Raw genomic sequence first — 19,558 nt, 5'->3', positions numbered from 1 at the left:
TTACATTGCCACGATGGACAGGTGAACATTACATCCCCACTGTCAACAGCAGAACATTACATTGCCACGATGGACAGAAGAACAATCCATTCCCACAGTCGACAGCAGAACGTTACATTGCCTGGATGGACAGCTGAACATTGCATTCCCACTGTCAACAGCAGAACATTACACTGCCACAGTCGAATGCATAACATTACATTGCCACAGTCGACAGCAGAACATTACATTGCAACGATAGACAACAGAAGAATACATTTCCACAGTCGACAGCAGAACATTACATTCCCGCAATGTAGAGCAGAGAATTACATTAGGCAAGGGAGAAATACAAAGAGATCTGGGAGTCCTTGTTTATCAGTCCCTGAAGTTGAATGAGCAAGTGCAGCAGGCAGTGAAGAAGGCTAATGGATTGTTGGCCTTTATTACAAAGGGAATTGAGTACAAGAGCAAGGAAATCCTCTTGCGTTTGTAGAGAGCACTGGTGAGACCACACCTGGAGTATTGTGTACAGATTTGGTCTCCAGGGTTAAGGAAGGACATCCTGGCTGTAGAGGAAGTGCAGCGTAGAATCACGATGTTAATTCCTGGGATGTCTGGACTGTCTTACGCAGAGAGGTTAGAGAGACTGGGCTTGTACACGCTGGAATTAAGGAGATGAGGAGGGGATCTGATTGAAACATATAAGATTATTAAGGGATTGGACAAGATAGAGGCAGGAAATATGTTCCAGATGCTGGGAGAGTCCAGTACCAGAGGGCATGGTTTGAGAATAAGGGGTAGGTCATTTAGGACAGAGTTAATGAAAAACTTCTTCTCCCAGAGAGTTGTGGGGGTCTGGAATGCACTGCCTCGGAAGGTAGTGGAGGCCAATTCTCTGGATGCTTTCAAGAAGGAGCTAGATAGGTATCTTATGGATAGGGGAATCAAGGGATATGGGGACAAGGCAGGAACCGGGTATTGATAGCAGTTGATCAGCCATGATCTCAAAATGGCGGTGCAGGCTCGAAGGGCCAAATGGTCTACTTCTGCACCTATTGTCTATTGTCTTTTGCCACAGTCGACAGCATAACATTGCATTGCCGCAGTCAACAGCAGAACATTACATTCCCAGAGTCGACAGCAGAACATTACATTGCCACGATGGAAAGCAGAAAATTACATTCCCACAGTTGCCAACAGAACATTATATGCCCACTGTAGAAAGCAGAACATTACATTGCCACAGTAGGAAGCAGAACATTACAATGCCATGATGGATAATAGAACATTACATTGCGACGATGGACAGCAGAGCATTAGATTGCTACAGTCGACAGCAGAACATTATATTCCCACAGTTGACAGCAGAACATTACATACCTAGAGTGAAAGCAGAACATTACATTTCCACAGCCGACAGGAGAACATTACATTCGCACAGTAGGAATCAGCACATTACATTCCCAAAGTCAACAGCAGAACATTACATTGCCACGATGGATAGCAGAATATTACATTGTCACGATGGACAGCATAACATTGCATTCCAACATTCGACAGCAGAATATTACATTGCAACGACGGATTGCCGAACATTACTTCACCACAGTCGACAGCAGAACATCACCGTGCCACGATGGACAGCATAACATTACATTCCCACATTCGACAGCAGAAGATTACATTGCAAGGAAGTATAGCAGAACATTAATTTGCCACAGTCGACAGCAGAATATTACATTGCCACGATGGATAACAGAACATTACGTTGCCACAGTCGGCAGCAGAACATTACATTCCCGCAAAGGACAGCAGAACATTACATCCCCACTGTCAACAGCAGATCATTACATTCCCGCAAAGGACAGCAGAACATTACATCCCCACTGTCAACAGCAGATCATTACATTGCCACGATGGACAGGTGAACATTACATCCCCACTGTCAACAGCAGAACATTACATTGCCACGATGGACAGGTGAACATTACATCCCCACTGTCAACAGCAGAACATTACATTGCCACGATGGACAGAAGAACAATCCATTCCCACAGTCGACAGCAGAACGTTACATTGCCTGGATGGACAGCTGAACATTGCATTCCCACTGTCAACAGCAGAACATTACACTGCCACAGTCGAATGCATAACATTACATTGCCACAGTCGACAGCAGAACATTACATTCCCGCAATGTAGAGCAGAGAATTACATTAGGCAAGGGAGAAATACAAAGAGATCTGGGAGTCCTTGTTTATCAGTCCCTGAAGTTGAATGAGCAAGTGCAGCAGGCAGTGAAGAAGGCTAATGGATTGTTGGCCTTTATTACAAAGGGAATTGAGTACAAGAGCAAGGAAATCCTCTTGCGTTTGTAGAGAGCCCTGGTGAGACCACACCTGGAGTATTGTGTACAGATTTGGTCTCCAGGGTTAAGGAAGGACATCCTGGCTGTAGAGGAAGTGCAGCGTAGAATCACGATGTTAATTCCTGGGATGTCTGGACTGTCTTACGCAGAGAGGTTAGAGAGACTGGGCTTGTACACGCTGGAATTAAGGAGATAAGGAGGGGATCTGATTGAAACATATAAGATTATTAAGGGATTGGACAAGATAGAGGCAGGAAATATGTTCCAGATGCTGGGAGAGTCCAGTACCAGAGGGCATGGTTTGAGAATAAGGGGTAGGTCATTTAGGACAGAGTTAATGAAAAACTTCTTCTCCCAGAGAGTTGTGGGGGTCTGGAATGCACTGCCTCGGAAGGTAGTGGAGGCCAATTCTCTGGATGCTTTCAAGAAGGAGCTAGATAGGTATCTTATGGATAGGGGAATCAAGGGATATGGGGACAAGGCAGGAACCGGGTATTGATAGCAGTTGATCAGCCATGATCTCAAAATGGCGGTGCAGGCTCGAAGGGCCAAATGGTCTACTTCTGCACCTATTGTCTATTGTCTTTTGCCACAGTCGACAGCATAACATTGCATTGCCGCAGTCAACAGCAGAACATTACATTCCCAGAGTCGACAGCAGAACATTACATTGCCACGATGGAAAGCAGAAAATTACATTCCCACAGTTGCCAACAGAACATTATATGCCCACTGTAGAAAGCAGAACATTACATTGCCACAGTAGGAAGCAGAACATTACAATGCCATGATGGATAATAGAACATTACATTGCGACGATGGACAGCAGAGCATTAGATTGCTACAGTCGACAGCAGAACATTATATTCCCACAGTTGACAGCAGAACATTACATGCCTAGAGTGAAAGCAGAACATTACATTTCCACAGCCGACAGGAGAACATTACATTCGCACAGTAGGAATCAGCACATTACATTCCCAAAGTCAACAGCAGAACATTACATTGCCACGATGGATAGCAGAATATTACATTGTCACGATGGACAGCATAACATTGCATTCCAACATTCGACAGCAGAATATTACATTGCAACGACGGATTGCCGAACATTACTTCACCACAGTCGACAGCAGAACATCACCGTGCCACGATGGACAGCATAACATTACATTCCCACATTCGACAGCAGAAGATTACATTGCAAGGAAGTATAGCAGAACATTAATTTGCCACAGTCGACAGCAGAATATTACATTGCCACGATGGATAACAGAACATTACGTTGCCACAGTCGGCAGCAGAACATTACATTCCCGCAAAGGACAGCAGAACATTACATCCCCACTGTCAACAGCAGATCATTACATTCCCGCAAAGGACAGCAGAACATTACATCCCCACTGTCAACAGCAGATCATTACATTGCCACGATGGACAGGTGAACATTACATCCCCACTGTCAACAGCAGAACATTACATTGCCACGATGGACAGGTGAACATTACATCCCCACTGTCAACAGCAGAACATTACATTGCCACGATGGACAGAAGAACAATCCATTCCCACAGTCGACAGCAGAACGTTACATTGCCTGGATGGACAGCTGAACATTGCATTCCCACTGTCAACAGCAGAACATTACACTGCCACAGTCGAATGCATAACATTACATTGCCACAGTCGACAGCAGAACATTACATTGCAACGATAGACAACAGAAGAATACATTTCCACAGTCGACAGCAGAACATTACATTCCCGCAATGTAGAGCAGAGAATTACATTAGGCAAGGGAGAAATACAAAGAGATCTGGGAGTCCTTGTTTATCAGTCCCTGAAGTTGAATGAGCAAGTGCAGCAGGCAGTGAAGAAGGCTAATGGATTGTTGGCCTTTATTACAAAGGGAATTGAGTACAAGAGCAAGGAAATCCTCTTGCGTTTGTAGAGAGCCCTGGTGAGACCACACCTGGAGTATTGTGTACAGATTTGGTCTCCAGGGTTAAGGAAGGACATCCTGGCTGTAGAGGAAGTGCAGCGTAGAATCACGATGTTAATTCCTGGGATGTCTGGACTGTCTTACGCAGAGAGGTTAGAGAGACTGGGCTTGTACACGCTGGAATTAAGGAGATAAGGAGGGGATCTGATTGAAACATATAAGATTATTAAGGGATTGGACAAGATAGAGGCAGGAAATATGTTCCAGATGCTGGGAGAGTCCAGTACCAGAGGGCATGGTTTGAGAATAAGGGGTAGGTCATTTAGGACAGAGTTAATGAAAAACTTCTTCTCCCAGAGAGTTGTGGGGGTCTGGAATGCACTGCCTCGGAAGGTAGTGGAGGCCAATTCTCTGGATGCTTTCAAGAAGGAGCTAGATAGGTATCTTATGGATAGGGGAATCAAGGGATATGGGGACAAGGCAGGAACCGGGTATTGATAGCAGTTGATCAGCCATGATCTCAAAATGGCGGTGCAGGCTCGAAGGGCCAAATGGTCTACTTCTGCACCTATTGTCTATTGTCTTTTGCCACAGTCGACAGCATAACATTGCATTGCCGCAGTCAACAGCAGAACATTACATTCCCAGAGTCGACAGCAGAACATTACATTGCCACGATGGAAAGCAGAAAATTACATTCCCACAGTTGCCAACAGAACATTATATGCCCACTGTAGAAAGCAGAACATTACATTGCCACAGTAGGAAGCAGAACATTACAATGCCATGATGGATAATAGAACATTACATTGCGACGATGGACAGCAGAGCATTAGATTGCTACAGTCGACAGCAGAACATTATATTCCCACAGTTGACAGCAGAACATTACATGCCTAGAGTGAAAGCAGAACATTACATTTCCACAGCCGACAGGAGAACATTACATTCGCACAGTAGGAATCAGCACATTACATTCCCAAAGTCAACAGCAGAACATTACATTGCCACGATGGATAGCAGAATATTACATTGTCACGATGGACAGCATAACATTGCATTCCAACATTCGACAGCAGAATATTACATTGCAACGACGGATTGCCGAACATTACTTCACCACAGTCGACAGCAGAACATCACCGTGCCACGATGGACAGCATAACATTACATTCCCACATTCGACAGCAGAAGATTACATTGCAAGGAAGTATAGCAGAACATTAATTTGCCACAGTCGACAGCAGAATATTACATTGCCACGATGGATAACAGAACATTACGTTGCCACAGTCGGCAGCAGAACATTACATTCCCGCAAAGGACAGCAGAACATTACATCCCCACTGTCAACAGCAGATCATTACATTCCCGCAAAGGACAGCAGAACATTACATCCCCACTGTCAACAGCAGATCATTACATTGCCACGATGGACAGGTGAACATTACATCCCCACTGTCAACAGCAGAACATTACATTGCCACGATGGACAGGTGAACATTACATCCCCACTGTCAACAGCAGAACATTACATTGCCACGATGGACAGAAGAACAATCCATTCCCACAGTCGACAGCAGAACGTTACATTGCCTGGATGGACAGCTGAACATTGCATTCCCACTGTCAACAGCAGAACATTACACTGCCACAGTCGAATGCATAACATTACATTGCCACAGTCGACAGCAGAACATTACATTGCAACGATAGACAACAGAAGAATACATTTCCACAGTCGACAGCAGAACATTACATTCCCGCAATGTAGAGCAGAGAATTACATTAGGTAAGGGAGAAATACAAAGAGATCTGGGAGTCCTTGTTTATCAGTCCCTGAAGTTGAATGAGCAAGTGCAGCAGGCAGTGAAGAAGGCTAATGGATTGTTGGCCTTTATTACAAAGGGAATTGAGTACAAGAGCAAGGAAATCCTCTTGCGTTTGTAGAGAGCCCTGGTGAGACCACACCTGGAGTATTGTGTACAGATTTGGTCTCCAGGGTTAAGGAAGGACATCCTGGCTGTAGAGGAAGTGCAGCGTAGAATCACGATGTTAATTCCTGGGATGTCTGGACTGTCTTACGCAGAGAGGTTAGAGAGACTGGGCTTGTACACGCTGGAATTAAGGAGATGAGGAGGGGATCTGATTGAAACATATAAGATTATTAAGGGATTGGACAAGATAGAGGCAGGAAATATGTTCCAGATGCTGGGAGAGTCCAGTACCAGAGGGCATGGTTTGAGAATAAGGGGTAGGTCATTTAGGACAGAGTTAATGAAAAACTTCTTCTCCCAGAGAGTTGTGGGGGTCTGGAATGCACTGCCTCGGAAGGTAGTGGAGGCCAATTCTCTGGATGCTTTCAAGAAGGAGCTAGATAGGTATCTTATGGATAGGGGAATCAAGGGATATGGGGACAAGGCAGGAACCGGGTATTGATAGCAGTTGATCAGCCATGATCTCAAAATGGCGGTGCAGGCTCGAAGGGCCAAATGGTCTACTTCTGCACCTATTGTCTATTGTCTTTTGCCACAGTCGACAGCATAACATTGCATTGCCGCAGTCAACAGCAGAACATTACATTCCCAGAGTCGACAGCAGAACATTACATTGCCACGATGGAAAGCAGAAAATTACATTCCCACAGTTGCCAACAGAACATTATATGCCCACTGTAGAAAGCAGAACATTACATTGCCACAGTAGGAAGCAGAACATTACAATGCCATGATGGATAATAGAACATTACATTGCGACGATGGACAGCAGAGCATTAGATTGCTACAGTCGACAGCAGAACATTATATTCCCACAGTTGACAGCAGAACATTACATGCCTAGAGTGAAAGCAGAACATTACATTTCCACAGCCGACAGGAGAACATTACATTCGCACAGTAGGAATCAGCACATTACATTCCCAAAGTCAACAGCAGAACATTACATTGCCACGATGGATAGCAGAATATTACATTGTCACGATGGACAGCAGAACATTGCATTGCCACGATGGAAAGCAGAACATTACATACCCACTGTCGACAGCAGAACATTACATTGCCACGATGGACAGCAGGACATTACATTCCCACAGTCGACAGCAGAATAATAAATTTCCACATTCGACAGCAGAACATTACATTGCCACAGTCGACAGCAGAACACTACTTTGCCACAGTTGACAGCAGAACATTACATTGCCATCGTCGACAGCAGAACATTACTTTGCCACAGTCGACAGCAGAACATTACATTCCCACAGTCGACAGCAGAACATTACATTGCAACGATGGAGAGCAGAACATTACATTCCCACATTCGACAGCAGAACATTACATTGCGAGGAAGGATAGTAGAACATTACTTCCCCACAGTCGACAGCAGAACATTACATTCCAACAGTTAACAGCAGAATATTACATTGCCACGATAGATAACAGAACATTACGTTGCCACAGTCGGCAGCAGAACATTACATTCCCGCAAAGGACAGCAGAACATTACATCCCCACTGTCAACTGCAGATCATTACATTGCCACGATTGACATGTGAACATTACATCCCCACTGTCAACAGCAGAACATTACATTCCCACAGTCGACAGCAGAATAATAAATTTCCACATTCGACAGCAGAACATTACATTGCCTGGATGGACAGCTGAACATTGCATTCCCACTGTCAACAGCAGAACATTACACTGCCACAGTCGAATGCATAACATTACATTGCCACAGTCGACAGCAGAACATTACATTGCAACGATAGACAACAGAAGAATACATTTCCACAGTCGACAGCAGAACATTACATTCCCGCAATGTAGAGCAGAGAATTACATTAGGTAAGGGAGAAATACAAAGAGATCTGGGAGTCCTTGTTTATCAGTCCCTGAAGTTGAATGAGCAAGTGCAGCAGGCAGTGAAGAAGGCTAATGGATTGTTGGCCTTTATTACAAAGGGAATTGAGTACAAGAGCAAGGAAATCCTCTTGCGTTTGTAGAGAGCCCTGGTGAGACCACACCTGGAGTATTGTGTACAGATTTGGTCTCCAGGGTTAAGGAAGGACATCCTGGCTGTAGAGGAAGTGCAGCGTAGAATCACGATGTTAATTCCTGGGATGTCTGGACTGTCTTAAGCAGAGAGGTTAGAGAGACTGGGCTTGTACACGCTGGAATTACGGAGATGAGGAGGGGATCTGATTGAAACATATAAGATTATTAAGGGATTGGACAAGATAGAGGCAGGAAATATGTTCCAGATGCTGGGAGAGTCCAGTACCAGAGGGCATGGTTTGAGAATAAGGGGTAGGTCATTTAGGACAGAGTTAATGAAAAACTTCTTCTCCCAGAGAGTTGTGGGGGTCTGGAATGCACTGCCTCGGAAGGTAGTGGAGGCCAATTCTCTGGATGCTTTCAAGAAGGAGCTAGATAGGTATCTTATGGATAGGGGAATCAAGGGATATGGGGACAAGGCAGGAACCGGGTATTGATAGCAGTTGATCAGCCATGATCTCAAAATGGCAGTGCAGGCTCGAAGGGCCAAATGGTCTACTTCTGCACCTATTGTCTATTGTCTTTTGCCACAGTCGACAGCATAACATTGCATTGCCGCAGTCAACAGCAGAACATTACATTCCCAGAGTCGACAGCAGAACATTACATTGCCACGATGGAAAGCAGAAAATTACATTCCCACAGTTGCCAACAGAACATTATATGCCCACTGTAGAAAGCAGAACATTACATTGCCACAGTAGGAAGCAGAACATTACAATGCCATGATGGATAATAGAACATTACATTGCGACGATGGACAGCAGAGCATTAGATTGCTACAGTCGACAGCAGAACATTATATTCCCACAGTTGACAGCAGAACATTACATGCCTAGAGTGAAAGCAGAACATTACATTTCCACAGCCGACAGGAGAACATTACATTCGCACAGTAGGAATCAGCACATTACATTCCCAAAGTCAACAGCAGAACATTACATTGCCACGATGGATAGCAGAATATTACATTGTCACGATGGACAGCAGAACATTGCATTGCCACGATGGAAAGCAGAACATTACATACCCACTGTCGACAGCAGAACATTACATTGCCACGATGGACAGCAGGACATTACATTCCCACAGTCGACAGCAGAATAATAAATTTCCACATTCGACAGCAGAACATTACATTGCCACAGTCGACAACAGAACACTACTTTGCCACAGTTGACAGCAGAACATTACATTGCCATCGTCGACAGCAGAACATTACTTTGCCACAGTCGACAGCAGAACATTACATTCCCACAGTCGACAGCAGAACATTACATTGCAACGATGGAGAGCAGAACATTACATTCCCACATTCGACAGCAGAACATTACATTGCGAGGAAGGATAGTAGAACATTACTTCCCCACAGTCGACAGCAGAACATTACATTCCAACAGTTAACAGCAGAATATTACATTGCCACGATAGATAACAGAACATTACGTTGCCACAGTCGGCAGCAGAACATTACATTCCCGCAAAGGACAGCAGAACATTACATCCCCACTGTCAACTGCAGATCATTACATTGCCACGATTGACATGTGAACATTACATTCCCACTGTCAACAGCAGAACATTACATTCCCACAGTCGACAGCAGAATAATAAATTTCCACATTCGACAGCAGAACATTACATTGCCTGGATGGACAGCTGAACATTGCATTCCCACTGTCAACAGCAGAACATTACACTGCCACAGTCGAATGCATAACATTACATTGCCACAGTCGACAGCAGAACATTACATTGCAACGATAGACAACAGAAGAATACATTTCCACAGTCGACAACAGAACATTACATTCCCGCAATGTAGAGCAGAGAATTACATTAGGTAAGGGAGAAATACAAAGAGATCTGGGAGTCCTTGTTTATCAGTCCCTGAAGTTGAATGAGCAAGTGCAGCAGGCAGTGAAGAAGGCTAATGGATTGTTGGCCTTTATTACAAAGGGAATTGAGTACAAGAGCAAGGAAATCCTCTTGCGTTTGTAGAGAGCCCTGGTGAGACCACACCTGGAGTATTGTGTACAGATTTGGTCTCCAGGGTTAAGGAAGGACATCCTGGCTGTAGAGGAAGTGCAGCGTAGAATCACGATGTTAATTCCTGGGATGTCTGGACTGTCTTAAGCAGAGAGGTTAGAGAGACTGGGCTTGTACACGCTGGAATTAAGGAGATGAGGAGGGGATCTGATTGAAACATATAAGATTATTAAGGGATTGGACAAGATAGAGGCAGGAAATATGTTCCAGATGCTGGGAGAGTCCAGTACCAGAGGGCATGGTTTGAGAATAAGGGGTAGGTCATTTAGGACAGAGTTAATGAAAAACTTCTTCTCCCAGAGAGTTGTGGGGGTCTGGAATGCACTGCCTCGGAAGGTAGTGGAGGCCAATTCTCTGGATGCTTTCAAGAAGGAGCTAGATAGGTATCTTATGGATAGGGGAATCAAGGGATATGGGGACAAGGCAGGAACCGGGTATTGATAGCAGTTGATCAGCCATGATCTCAAAATGGCGGTGCAGGCTCGAAGGGCCAAATGGTCTACTTCTGCACCTATTGTCTATTGTCTTTTGCCACAGTCGACAGCATAACATTGCATTGCCGCAGTCAACAGCAGAACATTACATTCCCAGAGTCGACAGCAGAACATTACATTGCCACGATGGAAAGCAGAAAATTACATTCCCACAGTTGCCAACAGAACATTATATGCCCACTGTAGAAAGCAGAACATTACATTGCCACAGTAGGAAGCAGAACATTACAATGCCATGATGGATAATAGAACATTACATTGCGACGATGGACAGCAGAGCATTAGATTGCTACAGTCGACAGCAGAACATTATATTCCCACAGTTGACAGCAGAACATTACATGCCTAGAGTGAAAGCAGAACATTACATTTCCACAGCCGACAGGAGAACATTACATTCGCACAGTAGGAATCAGCACATTACATTCCCAAAGTCAACAGCAGAACATTACATTGCCACGATGGATAGCAGAATATTACATTGTCACGATGGACAGCAGAACATTGCATTGCCACGATGGAAAGCAGAACATTACATACCCACTGTCGACAGCAGAACATTACATTGCCACGATGGACAGCAGGACATTACATTCCCACAGTCGACAGCAGAATAATAAATTTCCACATTCGACAGCAGAACATTACATTGCCGCAGTCGACAGCAGAACACTACTTTGCCACAGTTGACAGCAGAACATTACATTGCCATCGTCGACAGCAGAACATTACTTTGCCACAGTCGACAGCAGAACATTACATTCCCACAGTCGACAGCAGAACATTACATTGCAACGATGGAGAGCAGAACATTACATTCCCACATTCGACAGCAGAACATTACATTGCGAGGAAGGATAGTAGAACATTACTTCCCCACAGTCGACAGCAGAACATTACATTCCAACAGTTAACAGCAGAATATTACATTGCCACGATAGATAACAGAACATTACGTTGCCACAGTCGGCAGCAGAACATTACATTCCCGCAAAGGACAGCAGAACATTACATCCCCACTGTCAACTGCAGATCATTACATTGCCACGATTGACAGGTGAACATTACATCCCCACTGTCAACAGCAGAACATTACATTCCCACAGTCGACAGCAGAATAATAAATTTCCACATTCGACAGCAGAACATTACATTCCCACAGTCGACAGCAGAATAATAAATTTCCACATTCGACAGCAGATCATTACATTGCCACAGTCGACAGCAGAACACTACTTTGCCACAGTTGACAGCAGAACATTACATTGCCATCGTCGACAGCAGAACATAACTTTGCCCCAGTCGACAGCAGAACATTACATTTCCACAGCCGACAGGAGAACATTACATTCGCACAGTAGGAATCAGCACATTACATTCCCAAAGTCAACAGCAGAACATTACATTGCCACGATGGATAGCAGAATATTACATTGTCACGATGGACAGCAGAACATTGCATTGCCAAGATGGAAAGCAGGACATTACATTCCCACAGTCGACAGCAGAATAATAAATTTCCACATTCGACAGCAGAACATTACATTGCCACAGTCGACAGCAGAACACTACTTTGCCACAGTTGACAGCAGAACATTACATTGCCATCGTCGACAGCAGAACATTACTTTGCCACAGTCGACAGCAGAACATTACATTCCCACAGTCGACAGCAGAACATTACATTGCAACGATGGAGAGCAGAACATTACATTCCCACATTCGACAGCAGAACATTACATTGCGAGGAAGGATAGTAGAACATTACTTCCCCACAGTCGACAGCAGAACATTACATTCCAACAGTTAACAGCAGAATATTACATTGCCACGATAGATAACAGAACATTACGTTGCCACAGTCGGCAGCAGAACATTACATTCCCGCAAAGGACAGCAGAACATTACATCCCCACTGTCAACTGCAGATCATTACATTGCCACGATTGACATGTGAACATTACATCCCCACTGTCAACAGCAGAACATTACATTCCCACAGTCGACAGCAGAATAATAAATTTCCACATTCGACAGCAGAACATTACATTGCCTGGATGGACAGCTGAACATTGCATTCCCACTGTCAACAGCAGAACATTACACTGCCACAGTCGAATGCATAACATTACATTGCCACAGTCGACAGCAGAACATTACATTGCAACGATAGACAACAGAAGAATACATTTCCACAGTCGACAGCAGAACATTACATTCCCGCAATGTAGAGCAGAGAATTACATTAGGTAAGGGAGAAATACAAAGAGATCTGGGAGTCCTTGTTTATCAGTCCCTGAAGTTGAATGAGCAAGTGCAGCAGGCAGTGAAGAAGGCTAATGGATTGTTGGCCTTTATTACAAAGGGAATTGAGTACAAGAGCAAGGAAATCCTCTTGCGTTTGTAGAGAGCCCTGGTGAGACCACACCTGGAGTATTGTGTACAGATTTGGTCTCCAGGGTTAAGGAAGGACATCCTGGCTGTAGAGGAAGTGCAGCGTAGAATCACGATGTTAATTCCTGGGATGTCTGGACTGTCTTAAGCAGAGAGGTTAGAGAGACTGGGCTTGTACACGCTGGAATTAAGGAGATGAGGAGGGGATCTGATTGAAACATATAAGATTATTAAGGGATTGGACAAGATAGAGGCAGGAAATATGTTCCAGATGCTGGGAGAGTCCAGTACCAGAGGGCATGGTTTGAGAATAAGGGGTAGGTCATTTAGGACAGAGTTAATGAAAAACTTCTTCTCCCAGAGAGTTGTGGGGGTCTGGAATGCACTGCCTCGGAAGGTAGTGGAGGCCAATTCTCTGGATGCTTTCAAGAAGGAGCTAGATAGGTATCTTATGGATAGGGGAATCAAGGGATATGGGGACAAGGCAGGAACCGGGTATTGATAGCAGTTGATCAGCCATGATCTCAAAATGGCGGTGCAGGCTCGAAGGGCCAAATGGTCTACTTCTGCACCTATTGTCTATTGTCTTTTGCCACAGTCGACAGCATAACATTGCATTGCCGCAGTCAACAGCAGAACATTACATTCCCAGAGTCGACAGCAGAACATTACATTGCCACGATGGAAAGCAGAAAATTACATTCCCACAGTTGCCAACAGAACATTATATGCCCACTGTAGAAAGCAGAACATTACATTGCCACAGTAGGAAGCAGAACATTACAATGCCATGATGGATAATAGAACATTACATTGCGACGATGGACAGCAGAGCATTAGATTGCTACAGTCGACAGCAGAACATTATATTCCCACAGTTGACAGCAGAACATTACATGCCTAGAGTGAAAGCAGAACATTACATTTCCACAGCCGACAGGAGAACATTACATTCGCACAGTAGGAATCAGCACATTACATTCCCAAAGTCAACAGCAGAACATTACATTGCCACGATGGATAGCAGAATATTACATTGTCACGATGGACAGCAGAACATTGCATTGCCACGATGGAAAGCAGAACATTACATACCCACTGTCGACAGCAGAACATTACATTGCCACGATGGACAGCAGGACATTACATTCCCACAGTCGACAGCAGAATAATAAATTTCCACATTCGACAGCAGAACATTACATTGCCACAGTCGACAGCAGAACACTACTTTGCCACAGTTGACAGCAGAACATTACATTGCCATCGTCGACAGCAGAACATTACTTTGCCACAGTCGACAGCAGAACATTACATTCCCACAGTCGACAGCAGAACATTACATTCCCGCAAACGACAGCAGAACATTACATCCCCACTGTCAACTGCAGATCATTACATTGCCACGATTGACAGGTGAACATTACATCCCCACTGTCAACAGCAGAACATTACATTCCCACAGTCGACAGCAGAATAATAAATTTCCACATTCGACAGCAGAACATTACATTCCCACAGTCGACAGCAGAATAATAAATTTCCACATTCGACAGCAGATCATTACATTGCCACAGTCGACAGCAGAACACTACTTTGCCACAGTTGACAGCAGAACATTACATTGCCATCGTCGACAGCAGAACATAACTTTGCCCCAGTCGACAGCAGAACATTACATTTCCACAGCCGACAGGAGAACATTACATTCGCACAGTAGGAATCAGCACATTACATTCCCAAAGTCAACAGCAGAACATTACATTGCCACGATGGATAGCAGAATATTACATTGTCACGATGGACAGCAGAACATTGCATTGCCACGATGGAAAGCAGGACATTACATTCCCACAGTCGACAGCAGAATAATAAATTTCCACATTCGACAGCAGAACATTACATTGCCACAGTCGACAGCAGAACACTACTTTGCCACAGTTGACAGCAGAACATTACATTGCCATCGTCGACAGCAGAACATTACTTTGCCACAGTCGACAGCAGAACATTACATTCCCACAGTCGACAGCAGAACATTACATTGCAACGATGGAGAGCAGAACATTACATTCCCACATTCGACAGCAGAACATTACATTGCGAGGAAGGATAGTAGAACATTACTTCCCCACAGTCGACAGCAGAACATTACATTCCAACAGTTAACAGCAGAATATTACATTGCCACGATAGATAACAGAACATTACGTTGCCACAGTCGGCAGCAGAACATTACATTCCCGCAAAGGACAGCAGAACATTACATCCCCACTGTCAACTGCAGATCATTACATTGCCACGATTGACATGTGAACATTACATCCCCACTGTCAACAGCAGAACATTACATTCCCACAGTCGACAGCAGAATAATAAATTTCCACATTCGACAGCAGAACATTACATTGCCTGGATGGACAGCTGAACATTGCATTCCCACTGTCAACAGCAGAACATTACACTGCCACAGTCGAATGCATAACATTACATTGCCACAGTCGACAGCAGAACATTACATTGCAACGATAGACAACAGAAGAATACATTTCCACAGTCGACAGCAGAACATTACATTCCCGCAATGTAGAGCAGAGAATTACATTAGGTAAGGGAGAAATACAAAGAGATCTGGGAGTCCTTGTTTATCAGTCCCTGAAGTTGAATGAGCAAGTGCAGCAGGCAGTGAAGAAGGCTAATGGATTGTTGGCCTTTATTACAAAGGGAATTGAGTACAAGAGCAAGGAAATCCTCTTGCGTTTGTAGAGAGCCCTGGTGAGACCACACCTGGAGTATTGTGTACAGATTTGGTCTCCAGGGTTAAGGAAGGACATCCTGGCTGTAGAGGAAGTGCAGCGTAGAATCACGATGTTAATTCCTGGGATGTCTGGACTGTCTTAAGCAGAGAGGTTAGAGAGACTGGGCTTGTACACGCTGGAATTAAGGAGATGAGGAGGGGATCTGATTGAAACATATAAGATTATTAAGGGATTGGACAAGATAGAGGCAGGAAATATGTTCCAGATGCTGGGAGAGTCCAGTACCAGAGGGCATGGTTTGAGAATAAGGGGTAGGTCATTTAGGACAGAGTTAATGAAAAACTTCTTCTCCCAGAGAGTTGTGGGGGTCTGGAATGCACTGCCTCGGAAGGTAGTGGAGGCCAATTCTCTGGATGCTTTCAAGAAGGAGCTAGATAGGTATCTTATGGATAGGGGAATCAAGGGATATGGGGACAAGGCAGGAACCGGGTATTGATAGCAGTTGATCAGCCATGATCTCAAAATGGCGGTGCAGGCTCGAAGGGCCAAATGGTCTACTTCTGCACCTATTGTCTATTGTCTTTTGCCACAGTCGACAGCATAACATTGCATTGCCGCAGTCAACAGCAGAACATTACATTCCCAGAGTCGACAGCAGAACATTACATTGCCACGATGGAAAGCAGAAAATTACATTCCCACAGTTGCCAACAGAACATTATATGCCCACTGTAGAAAGCAGAACATTACATTGCCACAGTAGGAAGCAGAACATTACAATGCCATGATGGATAATAGAACATTACATTGCGACGATGGACAGCAGAGCATTAGATTGCTACAGTCGACAGCAGAACATTATATTCCCACAGTTGACAGCAGAACATTACATGCCTAGAGTGAAAGCAGAACATTACATTTCCACAGCCGACAGGAGAACATTACATTCGCACAGTAGGAATCAGCACATTACATTCCCAAAGTCAACAGCAGAACATTACATTGCCACGATGGATAGCAGAATATTACATTGTCACGATGGACAGCAGAACATTGCATTGCCACGATGGAAAGCAGAACATTACATACCCACTGTCGACAGCAGAACATTACATTGCCACGATGGACAGCAGGACATTACATTCCCACAGTCGACAGCAGAATAATAAATTTCCACATTCGACAGCAGAACATTACATTGCCGCAGTCGACAGCAGAACACTACTTTGCCACAGTTGACAGCAGAACATTACATTGCCATCGTCGACAGCAGAACATTACTTTGCCACAGTCGACAGCAGAACATTACATTCCCACAGTCGACAGCAGAACATTACATTGCAACGATGGAGAGCAGAACATTACATTCCCACATTCGACAGCAGAACATTACATTGCGAGGAAGGATAGTAGAACATTACTTCCCCACAGTCGACAGCAGAACATTACATTCCAACAGTTAACAGCAGAATATTACATTGCCACGATAGATAACAGAACATTACGTTGCCACAGTCGGCAGCAGAACATTACATTCCCGCAAACGACAGCAGAACATTACATCCCCACTGTCAACTGCAGATCATTACATTGCCACGATTGACAGGTGAACATTACATCCCCACTGTCAACAGCAGAACATTACATTCCCACAGTCGACAGCAGAATAATAAATTTCCACATTCGACAGCAGAACATTACATTCCCACAGTCGACAGCAGAATAATAAATTTCCACATTCGACAGCAGATCATTACATTGCCACAGTCGACAGCAGAACACTACTTTGCCACAGTTGACAGCAGAACATTACATTGCCATCGTCGACAGCAGAACATAACTTTGCCCCAGTCGACAGCAGAACATTACATTTCCACAGCCGACAGGAGAACATTACATTCGCACAGTAGGAATCAGCACATTACATTCCCAAAGTCAACAGCAGAACATTACATTGCCACGATGGATAGCAGAATATTACATTGTCACGATGGACAGCAGAACATTGCATTGCCACGATGGAAAGCAGGACATTACATTCCCACAGTCGACAGCAGAATAATAAATTTCCACATTCGACAGCAGAACATTACATTGCCACAGTCGACAGCAGAACACTACTTTGCCACAGTTGACAGCAGAACATTACATTGCCATCGTCGACAGCAGAACATTACTTTGCCACAGTCGACAGCAGAACATTACATTCCCACAGTCGACAGCAGAACATTACATTGCAACGATGGAGAGCAGAACATTACATTCCCACATTCGACAGCAGAACATTACATTGCGAGGAAGGATAGTAGAACATTACTTCCCCACAGTCGACAGCAGAACATTACATTCCAACAGTTAACAGCAGAATATTACATTGCCACGATAGATAACAGAACATTACGTTGCCACAGTCGGCAGCAGAACATTACATTCCCGCAAAGGACAGCAGAACATTACATCCCCACTGTCAACTGCAGATCATTACATTGCCACGATTGACATGTGAACATTACATCCCCACTGTCAACAGCAGAACATTACATTCCCACAGTCGACAGCAGAATAATAAATTTCCACATTCGACAGCAGAACATTACATTGCCTGGATGGACAGCTGAACATTGCATTCCCACTGTCAACAGCAGAACATTACACTGCCACAGTCGAATGCATAACATTACATTGCCACAGTCGACAGCAGAACATTACATTGCAACGATAGACAACAGAAGAATACATTTCCACAGTCGACAGCAGAACATTACATTCCCGCAATGTAGAGCAGAGAATTACATTAGGTAAGGGAGAAATACAAAGAGATCTGGGAGTCCTTGTTTATCAGTCCCTGAAGTTGAATGAGCAAGTGCAGCAGGCAGTGAAGAAGGCTAATGGATTGTTGGCCTTTATTACAAAGGGAATTGAGTACAAGAGCAAGGAAATCCTCTTGCGTTTGTAGAGAGCCCTGGTGAGACCACACCTGGAGTATTGTGTACAGATTTGGTCTCCAGGGTTAAGGAAGGACATCCTGGCTGTAGAGGAAGTGCAGCGTAGAATCACGATGTTAATTCCTGGGATGTCTGGACTGTCTTAAGCAGAGAGGTTAGAGAGACTGGGCTTGTACACGCTGGAATTAAGGAGATGAGGAGGGGATCTGATTGAAACATATAAGATTATTAAGGGATTGGACAAGATAGAGGCAGGAAATATGTTCCAGATGCTGGGAGAGTCCAGTACCAGAGGGCATGGTTTGAGAATAAGGGGTAGGTCATTTAGGACAGAGTTAATGAAAAACTTCTTCTCCCAGAGAGTTGTGGGGGTCTGGAATGCACTGCCTCGGAAGGTAGTGGAGGCCAATTCTCTGGATGCTTTCAAGAAGGAGCTAGATAGGTATCTTATGGATAGGGGAATCAAGGGATATGGGGACAAGGCAGGAACCGGGTATTGATAGCAGTTGATCAGCCATGATCTCAAAATGGCGGTGCAGGCTCGAAGGGCCAAATGGTCTACTTCTGCAC

Source organism: Hemitrygon akajei, chromosome 8 (assembly GCF_048418815.1).
Source record: "Hemitrygon akajei chromosome 8, sHemAka1.3, whole genome shotgun sequence".
Classification (NCBI taxonomy): Eukaryota; Metazoa; Chordata; class Chondrichthyes; order Myliobatiformes; family Dasyatidae; genus Hemitrygon; species Hemitrygon akajei.
This window is presented reverse-complemented; position numbering follows the sequence as displayed.